The sequence below is a fragment of the Rhea pennata genome, chromosome 25 (assembly GCF_028389875.1).
Source record: "Rhea pennata isolate bPtePen1 chromosome 25, bPtePen1.pri, whole genome shotgun sequence".
Classification (NCBI taxonomy): Eukaryota; Metazoa; Chordata; class Aves; order Rheiformes; family Rheidae; genus Rhea; species Rhea pennata.
Window position 1 is genome coordinate 1,126,285 of NC_084687.1, and position 15,850 is coordinate 1,142,134.

The window sequence follows — 15,850 nt, forward strand, 5'->3', positions numbered from 1 at the left end:
TTCCTTAGGTCTCAGTAACTGACAAGAGGAAACAGCTTTAAATATGTAGTTGTTTGAGCAAGAGGCTTTAGGATAGCTTGGCTGGAGAAGGGTGCCAGGGCTCTACCATCAGCCGCCCTGGGATATCGGCCCCTGGCAAATGTGGCAGGGCCCTCACTTCCAGCTCTACACTGGTGCCGTTTCCTGGAAGACCTTGTCACCTATGAGTAATGCTAGTTTACCGTTGAGCCATGGTGGACACAGCTCCCTATAGCACAGGCAGCACCTCAGAGACCTCAGAGCCTTTTGCATCCAGCACCCTCTATGCTCAGGAACCACAGTAAGGAGATGAACCCAATAGGATGTAGGAAGCTCGGGACAGTTTGGGATGCCCAGATACCCCCAGAATCTCCAGGAGGTATTTCAGAGGACCATTCCCATCCCAGCCCCATGTGGGCCCTTGCTGGGTCCTAGGCTTTGTGCAATGACACATCCAGGGAGGAATACAGTGGCTAGCATAGATCCCTGAGCAGCTGTGGCTCAGCAGGAATCTGTTTGTGGTCCTTCCTCTTAGGCAGAAGCCATGACTCCTTGCTGTTTAGGGGCATTTCTGTCCCAGGGAGCAGCCCATTCATAGGGCGCCAGTGCCACTGGCACCATTCGCACCACCACCATGCCCCATCAGGGTAGCCCATGGAGGCTGTCCCACCAGAATATTCCTGGGCCAGATCGGAGAAAAGCAGCCATTCCCCAGGAGCCAAAGCACCAAGGGGAAGACCCTAATGGGAAACAGCAACAGCCTCCAACCCCAGAAGCCACATGCCAGCCCACATGGTTGGGGAGATGCCTCAACGAAGCTGTTGGCACTGCAGGGGGGCACTGGGAAGAGCCTCAGCTCTTGACACCTGGCAAGGAGAGGGTCCCTGTCACGTATACCCAATCCCAAGCCAGTCATCCCAGCCTTGTATGAGTGCACCTGCATTGCTCCATGAGTAAGCACATGCCCACACCCTGTAAGATGCCCAGGGCCTGGTACCAGTAGCAGGGCTCCCATCTCCAAAGGGCAGTATGGGGTCCCCAGGACCTCCACCTACAGGCTAAAGGGCTGCCTACCTTATGCCCCAAGGCATGAGCTCCGCAGGCCTGCAAACACCGCGTGCGTCAGTCTAACACCACAGTTTGAAAGTGTTCAGGAAGCTGCTTATCAAAGAAGCTGCTGCCTCTGCCGCTTCCTCTCCCTCCTTCTCCCCAACCCTGCCTGCCGCCCACACACATACCAGCCACATTGGCTGCAGCTTCACTCTGCTGGGCTGCTCACAGCCCCAGCCACACTCCTCACCAGGGAACCCCCAGCTTGCCTTGAAGCTTATGGACAAATCCCAATCTCCCCCAGAATCATGGGGTGTCTCTGAGGACATCTCCATCAGGGCTGGGGGCTCTCTCAGGGTGCCCCCTGTGCCAATCCGCCCCCCCCCAGCCTGCTGAGGGTCAGACCTGCACCTGGCTATGACTAGTACCTGCAAATGGAGGCATAGAGGGATGGGTGTGAGCAGGGCCCTGGCGCTTGGGACTTAGGCAAAAGGGTCAAAACACAGTGTTTCACATGCCCTGCACTGCACAGTGGTACTGCCAGATACACTGCAACTCTGTCCTGGAGGGTACCAGGATACACCCTCCAACTCACCATCCCTGCTGCTGCAGAGGCACCTGGTCATACCTTGTCATCTGGGCTGTTCACATCTTGTTTCTTTGTCCACTGCATGGTAAGCCATAGCTCAGTGTTTCTCATTCTCTGCACCCAGCGAGGTCCTCATGCCACCCTGCCTTCCCTCTAGGATCCATCTCTCTGGATATGTTACCTCCTCTTTGCCCGCCATAACCCCTCAGGCCAATCCTCCAAGCCCGGAACCATCCCAGAGCATCTCCAGGGGAAGACACACAGGCGCTCCCTCTCCAGCAGCAGGAAAGTGTGTGTACTTTTGAAGGAAGGTTTCCAGGGAGGGTTTGGCTCAGCAATAACAGATTTGCCCTCCAGGCACTGCACATCCTTCCTGCACCAGCCTGCTCATGCCCCCTCAGACACCCTGCTGTTCTCTTGTCACGGCCCCTGCCACTCTTCCTGTTTATTATTGCCGGGGCTCTGCAGAGAGAAACTTATAGCCCATTTCCTTCCTCTTCCACCCCCACCATGTAGCACTGTAACGTCTCTCACTTGCTCCCCAGACAGCAGGCTCTGGACTCCACACCCCAAGCACCTTTTGCCCCAAGCCAACAGCACTGCTGGCTGCTCCTCTCTGCCCTGGAAGCTCTCAGAGCCCCTAGGATGCCATCAGCCCAGTTCATTGCTGTGACCAGAGACCATCCTCAGGATGTGCTATGCCAGTGCTCTTGGTCATAGTACTTGAGGGATGCACGTGTTTGGGTGTGTGTGTGTATGTTTTCAGGAATGTGTGTGCAGAGGAGTGCCAGAATGCCAGAATTTCATCCTGAGAAAAAAAACCCAACATCTTAACCCAGGGCAAAGTACCCTGAGAAGCGAGGCAATAGAGAATCTACAAGCCTCAAGAGCTGTGAAATCAGAAGGCTTAAGCTCCAGAGGCAAAGGGCAAGGCTTGGCTAGCAGCAGAACAACTTTATCTAAGAGACAAGGGCCATCACCATCTGTGTCTCATGAGCAGGTCCTGAGATCCCAGAAGCCAGTCTGTAGACCTGGACTGATGTTCCTCAGTGGAGAGAGAAAGTCAGGCCTGAGGAATAGCTCCCTGCCCCATTCAGCATGAAACAGCCTGCCTGAAGGGACTTAGCACCCAGATGGACAAACTCTGGCATTGCCCTTCACTCCCACCCTCCACCCTCTGACTGACAAGACTTTGTAAAATCGCCAGTAGTGCAATAGTTAATAAGGTGGTCACATAAATGTGCCCTTAGTAAGGATCAGAATAAGCAAATAGCTTTCTTTCCTGATGTATGAGACAGTCAGACAATGCAGAAGCTTCCTTCCTACACAAGTGAGCTGGAAGTAGATCTGCCCTCTTAGGGTAGTGGGCCCCTTTCATCTGAGTGTCTTTGAGCTCAAGGGGTCCCAGAGTTGATTGCAAGAGGGAAGCCCTTGTGGGTACCCTTCTCCTGCCTTCCTCTGGCCCAACTCTGCCTGCACAAACCTGCTACCTCCTCACCACCCTCACCTCAGGCACTGGGACAATTAGGGCCCTTCTGTGGAGGGGAAGCTCAGCATGCCACTGTGGAGCTGCCAGAACATAAGAGTCCCCAGACATGTGTCCATCATATCTGTGGGGCCACACTCACCTCTCCATCTGCAGCCTCACATGTAACTATGTGCCCAATTGTCAGGTGCTTGAGATGGAGGGGACAAAGACAGCAGGACCCCATGGACTTTGGAAGGACTGGGGAAGATCAGCAAAACCTCACAGCACCTGAAGATGGAGAGAAATGCATCTCTGCTCCCTGGGACTTAGCCATTCAGAAGCCCTTGCTGAGTAGGAGAAGCATCGTGGGCATATCCTGCACCCCTGCAAGGAGTACATCAAGCAGGAGACTGAATGGCAGGGACAGGCCTTCAGTCCAGGCCCCCTGCCACCCACATTAGGGTTCAGAGCATTTCACACCCCTCTCACAGCTTCACTCCCTCGGGGGTTGAATTTCCAGCAGCAACATCAGGGCTCTGCTATAAAACCCCGAATTTTGTCCCCTTTACTCCAGAGAAAGCAGGAACTTTTCACCAAAACATGACTTTTTTCAAAATAATAAGTTCAGGTTGCAAAAGTAGTCTAGAAATAAAATTTCTGTGGAGGTCAAATTAGGGCACAGATTGGACAGAAGGAATCTGAAGTGAGCTGGGAGAGTGGGAGAAACATCAACAGCATCTCCCAGCAGGCCACCTCATGGGACCATGGCTACTGTACGCCACGAGGGGAAAGCTGAGCTACCCCAAAAGGGAGGAATACTCCCTTCACAGAGGATAAACTGAGGCACATAGCCCCAGCAGTTCACAACACCCTTGCCTTTTAAGGGTTGAGTGTGAAGGGTCTCTCCTCAGACTGCTTTACAAAGGATGCTAGATTAGATGCTAGCTCAGGAAAGGCCCGCAGCTCCTGGGAACACAGCCGTCCTTGGTGTATGCCCTCTGTATGGAGTATTGCCAGGGCTAAGGCAAGGCAGGAAACACACAGGTTGTTCTAGAGCTGCCCAAACTCATGTAATTGAGAGATTACAAAACTGGCAAGCAGTATAAGAGGCACCCAAGATGGCTGCACTGCCTATGGCAGCTTTGGAGCTCTCCTGGGCCTTATGAAGTTCAACAAAGGCAAGTGCAAGAACCTGCACCCAGGGAGGAATAACCTCATGCACCAGTAGAGGTTAGGGGCTGAACTGCTGGAAGGCAGCTCTGCGGAGGAGGACCTAAGATTCCTAGTGGACAAGTTAACCATGAGCCAGCAATGTGCCCTTGTGGCCAGAAGGCCAATGGTATCCAGGGGTGCTCTAGGAAGAGTGTTGCCAGCAGGTTGAGGTAGGTGATCTTCCCCCCCTCCTCAGCTCTGGTGAGGCCACATGTGGAGTTCTGTGTCCAGTTCTGGGCTCCCCTGTATAAGAGAGACATGGAACTACGTGGGGCTATGAAGATGATTAGGGAACTGGAGCATCTCTCTTAAAGGAAAAGCTGCAAGACCTGGGACTGTTTAGCCTGGAGAAGAGAAGACTGAGAGGGGAATCTTATCAATGTATACAAATATCTGAAGGGAGGGTGTCAGAGTCTTCTCAGTGATGCCAAGTGACAGGACAAGAAGCTATGGGCACAAACTGAAACACAGGAAGTTCCACCTGAATATGAGGGAAATGTTTTTTCTTGTGAGGGTGACAGAGCACTGGAACAGATTGCCCAGAGAGGCTGTGGAGTCTCCTTTTCTGGAGATATTCAAAATTTGCCTGGACATGATGCTGTGCAATGGGCTTTTGGTGACCCTGCTTGAGCAGAGGGGTTGGACTAGATGATCTCCAGAGGTCCCTTCCAACCTCAACCACTCTGTGATTCTATGTTTCTGTGTGGGCATGGCTGGAGGGAAAGGCACAAGGAGTCTGGCATCACTGCAACCTCTCCCCAGCTCACAGTTTCCAGCCACCTTTGCTCTTTTTCCCTCCTTCTTTCCAAATAGCCCTGTGCACCTCTGGGTGAACAAATGAATGGGAGACATGCACCCTGGTCAATGTGAGGTGCCCAGAGATGCACCAGTCATGGGACCCAGTGCATCCTCTGTTGTGGACACATGAATCCAAAGTGTGATGTCATGTGCTGAGAATTAGAGACTGGGGAGGTCTGTGGCAGAGCTCTCAGGGTCTTCAAGGGGCTATATGGTTGTGGTTTTATTTTCAGCAAGCCCAGTAGGAAATGAGGACCCTACAGAGCCAGTGCTCTGGGAAGACAGATCTGGATTTATCCTCAGCAAGCACTTGACAGTTTTTCACTTGCATTTTGCAATTCCATGCGGTCATTTTGCACCCACAGCATCCTCTTACCACATGCTCATAGTCACTCCCCTTCATGGGAAGAGCAGCTGCCAGCTTCACACTGGGAGTTGTTCTCTCCAGAAACCTTCCAGCCAGCCATCCTACCAATGCCCTCTAGGCTCCTGAGCATGAGCCTTTTCTCCTGGCCACCCTGCTTCAACTCCACTCACCCCAGCACCTCTCTTCACCTTCTCCAAACAGCAGTGTAACCCCAAAAGTCATCTGAACCCAGGCAGGCTCAAAAATAGCACCCAAGACACAGACAATGCCCCCACAGTCACATTCCCCAGGGATTGCCTACCTCAGCATGGTCTCATCTCACTGGGCCTTCACCACCTTTGTGCCAAGCTCTCAGATAGGGCTGATCTTGCTCCCTCTGACAGGACTGAGAGCTCAGGATGTCCTTCAGCTTTTTGAAAATTAGACCATCTCCTTTGCTGCCCAAACATTACTCGGGAGCTTGAAGGTGAAGTGGCCGCCTTGAGATTCAGCAGCCTCTGTTAAAACTGTCCGATCCACTCCCAGCAGATATGAGAAACACTGCTCAGTTAGCCCGAATATCACGCAGAGCTAGCCACTGAGGATGTAAACAGCTTGATTATGTCGGGGGAATCCATGTCATTTTCCCACCAGCCAGACACTGTACTGACCTGGGGATAGCCAGGACCCAGGAACTGAGTGAAGCATGTCTGCAGATTGCTGCTTCTGCAGAAAAAAGCCTCAGTACTCCGGCGTCCTCTGTGTGAGTGCATTCCCAAGGACAACCACTGGCTTTCAGTATGCTGTAGTGTGCAAACATCCATCACAAGCAGCCCATTGCAGTGTGTCAGCAGGACTGCAGGGAGCTCAGAGACCACTGAGCAGTGCTGCACACTAGCCCAGACTCTCAAATATCCCGCTGGGATGAAGCTGCTCCTGGGAAGACAGGGCAGGAGGGAATGGACATGTGACCTTCTTCCCTGTTGCCAAGTAAGTCTGTGCAGAGTTTACTCCTGCCACTGTCCAGCTCTGACTGGAAGCACTTTAGCAATTGCTGTTTCATTTTTTCAAGGCATGAGCCTGAGAACTTCCCATCCGCTCTCCTCAAGCAGAAACTAAAGGATACCTGCATTTTTGCTTAATTATTTTTTTTCTTCTTTGAATGACTGCTGAGCACAACAAACTTTAATTTCTGGAATTAGATGTTCTCCCATATCTTTTGCAAACAAGTGGAGCTTTCCTCCAACTTTACAACCATAAATGTATAGGAAAAGCAGGTATATGGTCAGCCTCACCTTTGTGGTGCTAGCAGGACCGTAGAGTTGGTACTGCTGTGGACTGAAGTGGGGTACATGGGCACAGGAGCAGTTAGACAGATATGCAGTCCCCTAGCATGAGTGTCCTTTATATCAGCATAGTTTATTCCTCTCCCTACATGGGAAGAAGCCTTCCTCATTCATTTTATCTTCATGCATACAGGATTGCTCCCAGTGAGGAGGGTGGAGGGGATTTAGGTCAATTTACAGGATCAGATCTCCAAGGTTTGACCTGTTATTCAACAGATGCAAGAAGAGAAACCACGGAGGCACAGCAGGGGCTACAGAGCTACTTAGTCACCCAGAACGTACTGTCTGCATCTCAAGGTGCAGCGAGCCAGTACAGGACACAGCCTCAGCACCTGTAGAATTTTTCTGCTTTTCCACATGTCACTTAGGCTTGCACCTGCCACACTAAGTTTGCCATGAATCTTTACTGGTGCCACAGAGAGTTTTGGAAAAGCTGCCTGTAAATCTTTGCATGCCTCAGTTTCCCCTGGGGATTGAGCTGTCTGCTTCAGACAGGAGACTTGGCTGAGTGATGGTAAAGAGCAGTTTACCAATGTACAAGAGACATACGCGTGTCTTTGTGGGACACTCTAGACCACAGCAACTGTTTGCAAAACACTGTAAGGTGTAGGGAAACAAAGGGGGTTCCCAGAGGCAAGAACCCCCACACCTTGAGACTTTCCATCCCCATATTAGAGGGGTTAAAGCATCTCCCTAGATGAGGGCACAAAAAGGCCTGAAATCCCTGAAGAGCTGTCATGTCATTCAGACCCTGGACACCTGAGTCCTTTGACACTCTGCACACCTTAGCAACAGGGACCTCAGCACCCAAAAGTAAGAATGAGCTTTGCTGCTTGCCCCCAGTGAAGCTTGGATGGAGAATGACTTTGCACAGCTCTGCTTTCTCCAGCCCTAGAGCTATTCCCTTTTGCTGCATGTGGAGGCATGGGGCATGGTGACCTCTCATTGAGTGCAAAGGCCGTTATCAATAACAGGAAACGAAATTGTCAGGAGGGGCAGGAGGGAGAGAGAGACCCAAAGAGAAAGGAAGTGGTTAGAAAGTAGTCATTTCCATTTCTGCTGTGAGAGAGCCTGCACCCACACACTGCTGGGCTCGGGGAAAGCAGCAGTGGCTTTCCACAATCTTATCTGGTCTGGAATCAGCAGTGAGTTTTTCATAAAGAGCACACAGATCATCTCCTGGCCTGTGATAACAGCTAGAAAGAAGAGAATAAACTAGGGACAGTTAAAAATAGCCCGCTCCCAGCTGATGCCTGGTGCAGAAATAGGTGCCTGTAAAGTAGCAAGTCAGACAGATACCAAATTTGTCAGTCCACTGGGGCTAATTTTGTCAAACTTTCTAAAAACAGGTCAAGCATGTGATGTCGACTGTACTGTGCCCCTTAAGACCTGAACACAGGATGAACTTATGAATGTGGATATCTAGGGCCAAAGGGTCTTCTGCACTGTATATTGCAGGCCAGGGAGGATTTATTAGCAGCTTCTGCTTGAAGTCTAGGACATGGGGATATGTTGGGGTTGTCTGAAAGATCAGCCTTATACAATGAAGCCAGTGCAAAAGCTTGGGTCTCCAGGGACTTCCCTTTCTGTTGCCAGCTAAACTGCTTGCTTAGAAAGCTTAGAAAGGAGGCACCTTTTCTTCTTCTAGATGCTTGCATAACTCACCCTAGTGGCCTCTTCCTCTTTTCCTGGGCAAACAGTAGAGTTGAGGATTGACAGATCTTTAAATTAGAACCATGTTTTCCAAAATCTTCTGTTCCATTTTTCTGGATTCTTCTAAAGTTCCCGAGTATGGGTAAGCAGTTGGGACACCCTTTGGAAAAGTTCTTGCTGCCAACTGCAAAGGTGAATCCATTGCCATATCCTTGCAGATACTGCATGATGCCCTTTGGGCACAGCAAGAGGTTCAGCCTGCTGGCTCCAAATCTCACTGAGACACTTCTGCATGGAGCACAGTAGGGCATGGCCTACAGACAGGACATAGTACCCAGACAGCCAGGATCATGTGAGATAAATTTCATGTGCAAATGACACTAATTCTCTAAACTCAAGTCCTCCATCCTGTACTTCAGCACTGAGCGGCTGATAGTACACTAGAATGTGTTAATTTGCTCCTAAAGGAGGTCTCTGTGCCACTGTGCAGCATGCAAGAGAGAGAGGCCTGTGCTGACACATGGAAGCAGACCTGATCTCTAGGTCTGGAGGAGGAACTCACTGCACATCAGACAAGATGCACTGATGCAGCCAGAGGGCAGCAATGCAGAGAAATAAGCTGATCTGTACAAAGCAGCTTCCCCTGAGACGCTATCTGCCACTGTACAGCAAGCCAGCTTTGCCAAGGCAAGGCAGTGTGTGTGTGCGAGTATGTGAGCCTGTCTGCTCTTGCAAGATATTTTGGATAGTATTTTCTGGCCTCAGTAAATCAGGAAGTCTTTGTGTTAGGCCATGCATTCCTTCTGCAAAGTGGTGCCTCCTAACTTCCCTTCTGACTCACTGCACCTCATAGCCTTGGGGTTTAGCCACGGAAGTAGCACACGGGGTCTGTTTTACCCCCTTGGCTCCAGGCATCAGCGATTTTCTTGTCAGCTCATTGTGGGGAAACCATTGTGCTAGAAGCCACAGATGTTCTAGATCTAGAAGAAATGCTAAGAAACTGCAAGCTTTTTAAGCTATTTTCCTTCTGCTGTTGGGACTAAACTGAGTTTGCAGCTGCTCTTAGGCAGGGGACAGACAACAGAAGATGGACTCACATGGCTTTGGGCACTAGAAGATAAATTAAGGCATCTGCTGGTGACATTGTGTCCCTGATGCAGCACAAGCATTGAACTTTTTGTTCAAGAAAGGTTTGCTCTGCCAGCCCTGTATGAGCTGCAGTGGCTGACTGCAGATCTCTCCCTCACCTATGGCCATGGTACACGTTCTTGCACACAGCTCCTGCCTAGCATGGGGGATGAGCTGTGACACTGGGCCTGGTGTGGTGTGTGCAGCAATGCTGGATAAGGGGCTTAGTCCCACACAGGGGCCTGAGGATTGCCTTACACACTGAGCAAGCCAGGTGCATTCAAGGACTCTCATTCAGAGTCCTGGGCTGTGAGGCCATGAAATGGAGTAATAGGGAGACATGGAGGAGGTGGTGAGCAGGTGGAAGACCATGCACCTGATAAGTTTCTTAGGCCGTGGAAAGCTGTCCCTACCAAACACCAGTGAAACTGTATAAACAAGCACTGCTCAGTCTAGGCAAGACAAGGGATTCATACTGCGCTTTCAGCCCAGAGAACAAGAGAGTAATGCTGTGTCCTGCACCAGGTCTCCAATAAAGGTCTCAGCTGCTCCTAGAGCCAATCTTTGATGGCCTCTTTCTCTGTCAGACATCCAGGAAGCATGGTCTTATCTCTCCAGTGAGGAGCAGGGCTGGGTCCGCTGTGGGACCAGGCTTTGCTCAGACAAGATCTTTGTTCCAGTGGTGTTGGAAGAACTGCTTACAAAACAGGAAACCATTTGACCAGCAAAAAGCAGCAAAACATTCCCTTACTCTTCGATGTTTGTTGTTTTAGGCTCTTGCAGGCAGGCTGCTCAACTCAAACTGCAGCCTAGCTGATACGACCAAGCCCTGGGAGAAGTTCCCCCCCGCCCAGACCCTAGGGCCAGCCTAGCCAGGCCCCCTGGCTATTGGGGAAACATCACCAATCCCTGGAGCCAGCACAGCTGATTCTCCCTGCCCATCTAGGAAACATTAGCTGGACCCTGCAGTCAGTGCAGCCCACCTGCACCATCCATGGGAGAAGCAGGACAGTGTAGCTTCACAGCTTGGCTCTCAAACTCACTGCTGATGACAGCCCAGGAGGAAAATTAGGAGGCTTGATAATGCTTCCTCATGTCCCCATTACTGGGGTGTCTCATAGCTTCCTTATCTACTCTCCCTCCCTCACCTCAGGCTGCAGAGCAGCTCTCTTTCCCCATACATGAATGGTAAACTGAGGTAGGGCTTGTACGGCTGGTCCTAGCTGACCCAGAACAATGAAAATAGTTTCTGCCAGTCCCTTAGTAGTGACCAGCTCTCCAAGTCTGGCATCTGTGAAGATCTTCAGGCTCTACAGCCCATCCACACACCCACACCCTGTCTCTTAAGCCAGGGTTTTCATTTCCATCAGCATTCCCCTTGGGATCCTTTGTCAGGGATCCCTGGACAGCAGGGATGAGTTCTGGGTCACTTTGCAAGACCCTATGAGTGGTCTCATTGCCAGAAGTCAAGCAGCAGAAGCTCAGGCTGAAGAGACTTCACAGGGGTCAAGCAAAACTTCTGCAGGCAATAATGGAGGGTCTGATTGATGTAGGCTCTACATGCCCTAGGCAACCCTGCTTGAGCAAGGGGGTGGGGGGCAACTAGATGATCTCCAGAGGTCCCTTCCAATCTCAACCATTCTATGATTCTGTGATTCTGCATCCCTCTGTGACCGCTTTACCCATGCTTCAGAACTGCACCACCAGCTGGGTGATGCAAAGCTTGTGTGATGAAGCCCTTTAGCAATCACCAGCTGTGAGACCAGCACTCATGGCCAAGATCAGACTCAAGAAGCAGCTTCTGAAAGGGAGAAAGCCAGACCACCTGGTGCTGACCTGAGCTGCCTCTGCCCATCGTGATGGGTGAATGCAATCTATGGCAGTCTCCCAGCGGCTAAAAGTGATGGAAGGGCTAGCTATCCTGAAGCAGTGCCAACCCCAAATGAGCATCAGCCTGCAAAAGGTAGCCCCAGGGTTGAGCTGGAGGGAGAAGAGGCAGGATAGAGGTCCAGTGGCTGTACCTGTTCCTGAGAAGGAGCAGAGCTGCCTTCTTTTGCTTCAAAGCTGACTTTGGAAAGTAGCAGGCAAAACTAACAGCCAAAGAGACTGCTTATGTTGTGTTTGGCTCCATGTGCTGCAGCAGATGCCTGAGAGAATCCCAGGAGCTGCAGCTCTGATGGGAAGCAGGTACGGGCAAGCCAAGAGGCAAACACCTCTAGATGTCACGCTGCAGGGCCCTTGGGGCTACACCAGTGCATAGAGTTCTCTGTGGGCAAACACTGCTCCTATTGCTTAAGGATCAGTTCCACCCTCACACAGCACCACCCTCTAACCGTTTTCAGCCTCCAGGGGCCCTCCAGACAACACAGTGCTAAGGGGAGGTGTGCAAAGAGCCTTGGCTGCTGCAGCCTGTCAGGATTTGGCATCTGCAGGGCAGGCCAGTCACCAGATCACAGTATGTCAAGTGGCGCTGGTGTTGCTGAAGGCAGCGATCTGTTTGCAGAGGCCTTGCTGTCAGGGAGGATGTGTGAGAGGGAATGCAGCCAGGCAACAAGATAGGACCTTGCCCTGCCTTCACCCTGAGCTGCCAGGCATGCCACTAGCCTGGGGATACAAGATGGAGAGGCCTCATATTTACTTCTCTGAAAAGGAGACCTTTATCTCAAAAATAAAACTCTTTGTGTGCAAATGCAGCCATCTGGCAGGTTTGTTTTACATAGGAAACTTTGAACCAAAGGGGCTGGGCTGGTTTCATTTTCAGAAGAGTTTTTCAGTTCATGGCGGGATTTGGAAACAGAGCTACTTTCCAAATTTGGAGGCTGTGTTTTTGCATAGCTGCTGAGCGTGACAGCAGTGTCCAGGGCTTTCTGCTGTCCCTTCAGCACAGTCAGTCTGGTCTGAACTGAGCCAGTGTATTGCCTTCTTTTTCCTTTTCTCTGCAAAGAGAACTTTGCCAGGCTGGAGAGGCATGGAGGGAGCCACTGGTGACTGTGATGGGAAGGCTTAAACCCTTAAACCTGCAGCAGAAACAAAGTCCTCTGGGGACTGAAATGGGACAAATGCAAAAGAGGCAGCAGTCCCGCTCATGCACCACATAGCAGATACTGGATCCCACTGCTCCCACATTGGCCTAAGCCAGGCTAATCCTTCCATCGGTGTGCCAAGAGATAAAAACATGAGCTCTAGGCTTTTTTTTTTGCTGGGAGTACAGGAGACAAGTCCCTGCACACACTGTGGTAGTTCTTGCACACCCTCCTGCCACGTCTGTCAAGACGAGTGAGAAGATGCCTTGAGACTTCTTCCCATTGTCTCAATTTTCCTCTGAACCATTAGCAAGATGCCCCTCCCTGACCCCCCAAGAACCATCTAGCTTCAACACAGACCACGAACTCATCTGGCTAAGTGATTGCCATCTTGGGCACCTTCTTGGGGATAGGGTTTGCACCTCCTGAGCCAATGCACTGTCTCTTCTCCACCCATCTCCCCCTCAGAGTGGGGCTGAGAGGAACCAGGAAGCTCTCTCTCCAGGGTGATGGGTGGTGTGATAGGACCCAGGGCAGCAAAATGGAGTTAAATCACAGCCCACAGGCACCTCCAAGCCATCTTGGACTGGCCATCTGTGTTAGCTCTGTTATGGCCTCAGGGCCCTCCTTGCCTCTCCCTGCAATAGTGACATGAAGGAGTGTGTGCTGCCTACAAGGGTCCCTCCACAAGGATACTCCCCTAGGGCTCAAGCTAGGCATGCAATGCATGATGCAAAGGAGGGTTGTCTGCAGGGAGGTGTTAGGAAACTATGAGCAACACCAAGCCTACAGATGTGGTGCCTCCCTTGTGCCCACAGGCACAGCACTTGGACTTGCCTCCTCCTACTCTCTCCAGGGTGCAGACTCCTGCAGTTATGGGGTAGCAGTAGACATCTCCATCCATGTGATCCCTCCTTCGTGGTGTCCTGCAGTTGTCGGGTGAGACACTGGGCGAGCCCAGGCGGTCCTTCCTTCAGGACCAGCCCAGACTTGAGTGTCAGGGCCATGCACAAGCAGCAGTAAGCGGTGAGCAAGTGTGAGTGTTTAGAACCAGCACTGTGCACACCAAGCTCACAGAGACAAGCTGTGGACCTCCGCTGGGGATGCCCACCAGGAGAGGTACAGGTCCCACTCTTTGCCCCCTCCCTTCTCAGATGTGCGTTTGAAGTCAGGATGTGTACAGAGGGGAAGGGATTGTGGATCTGACCAGGGAATGTCAGGGCCAGCCCTGCACTCAGGCAAAACCTGGCACATAGCCTACTGAGGCAGGCTGCAGAGGACAGGGCAGCCTCAGTGCATGTGTGATAGGCATAGACTGGCATTACACTTCTGTGCCTGTGTGATGGGGGGAAGGAGGGAGATTTGTACCCTGTCTTCCCAGCATGGTGAGATGTGGGAAGGCACTGGATGCTTGCTCCTGTTGTGCTGCCAGCAACACACCCTTCTTGGCTATGCAACAATAGATTTTCTGGCAGTACCAGCCATCTTTGCTGTTACCCTGTGCTGGTTCTGCCTTGGTTCTAGGACTCTGGAGCTGTGTCCCAGGGTGGGAGCTCAGACCCCAATGGCTTCTCAGGATGTTGGCAATGGGATGTGGGTCTCTTTCATACAATTCAGGTATTGCTGTTGCACTGCTTGCAGAAGGTGTGTGGCTGGCACTTTCCAAACTGCCACAAGCCCTTCTCACTTCACATCTCTTGCCCTGGCCAGAGGAAGGTGACTCCTAAGTCTTCTCAGCCCCAGGGGAGTTATCCACACCCCAGGAGGACAGAGCAGGTCGACCCGGCTCTGCCGGCTTGGTGGGTGTGCTCTGAGTTAGAATCATAGTTACTCTCAGCCCTGCTCTTCCCAGGACTCCAGGCGCCTGGATCACACCCACAGGCATCACAGGCCTTGCTGCCAGGTCTCATTTGTCACTGGCTGAAGGAGGGGTAAGTGCAGAGCATTGCCTGAGCGCAAGAGTTGCTCCTGTGCCTCTTTGCCTTCCCAGCAGCCTGGCTAGCATCAATGTGCCGGGCCCTGAGCATGGCCCTACCTTGCAGAAAGGGCAACTATCACCTTCAGCCTGACTACTGGGAGATGTCCTGGGACCTTGCCCTCTCTGGAATAGGAAGATCTCCAAGGTTTGAAAGCATGGAGTAGGAGACAGGCAGCAGTGCCGGTAGGGCTCAGTATGGTTAACGACGCACAAGGAGTTGAAGGAAAATCATCCTACTACCCTGGAATTCAATGTTTGTGCTGTGCAACCATCTTGAGCCTTGCAAATGGAGAGGTCTCAGCAGCACCTACACCCTCCAAGGGCTCTGCCCCTAGGAACAGCCTTACACCTTGTTTCTCCATCACAACTCTAGACTGCACCCAGCACCTTGGGAGTGGCAGCAGCCTGAAGTCATGGCCTGGGGCAGTATGCAATGCCGGTGAGCATGAGGGGGGGATGAGGACCAGAGGGACTTTGCTTCTGGGCCAAGGCAAGACAGGAGCTTGGGCAGCTGCTTTCAGCCCAGTTCCCAGAGCGGGAGGTCCAGTGGCACTGGTACCCCATATTGCTGGGCTGCTGGGCAACACAAGCTCCCTGGCAGGGTATCAGGCTGCCTGCAGGATGCCCTGCCCAGGGAGCAATGGCAGTGCTCATGCAGAGGGACAGTAGGGTTATGCTTCTGGATTCAGGTACAGGGTCCTCTGTGTCATGACAGTGTCAATCATGGTGTAGTGCCAAGCCAACACTGTGTCACACTGCACCAAGCCCTCTCTGAGTGACCAGCGTTCCTGTTGAGGTTGAGTCCCTTCAGATTGAGTGGCAGTGCCTGTGCCCATGAGGTTTTCTTCTGGCAGCAGTTTGCAGGGGCCCTCCCAGACTTTTCACTACGCCCAGCTTCAAGAGCACTGCCTGCTGGCTGACACTATGCTGAGCCCATGCACAGACCCTATGACACACAGGTGTACTCCTCCACTCTCCACTGTCTTAGGCATCTACTGTGCTGCTCAACTTTATGCTCATCCCCTCTCCTCACCCATGCTGGTGCTTCCCACACAGGTCCCTTATTTCCTCCAAGCATGGAGAGTAATGCTCAAGCCTGGGAGATGGCCCAGTGGGGACAAGCTGTGTGCCACCAGCTCCATGCCCAGGGCACCTTTCATAAAAGCTAGTATATGGAGTGCCAAGGCAATCCTGAGGATGACTCTGCTCTCCTCTAAGGCTGGCACTTCCCAGTGGGGTAA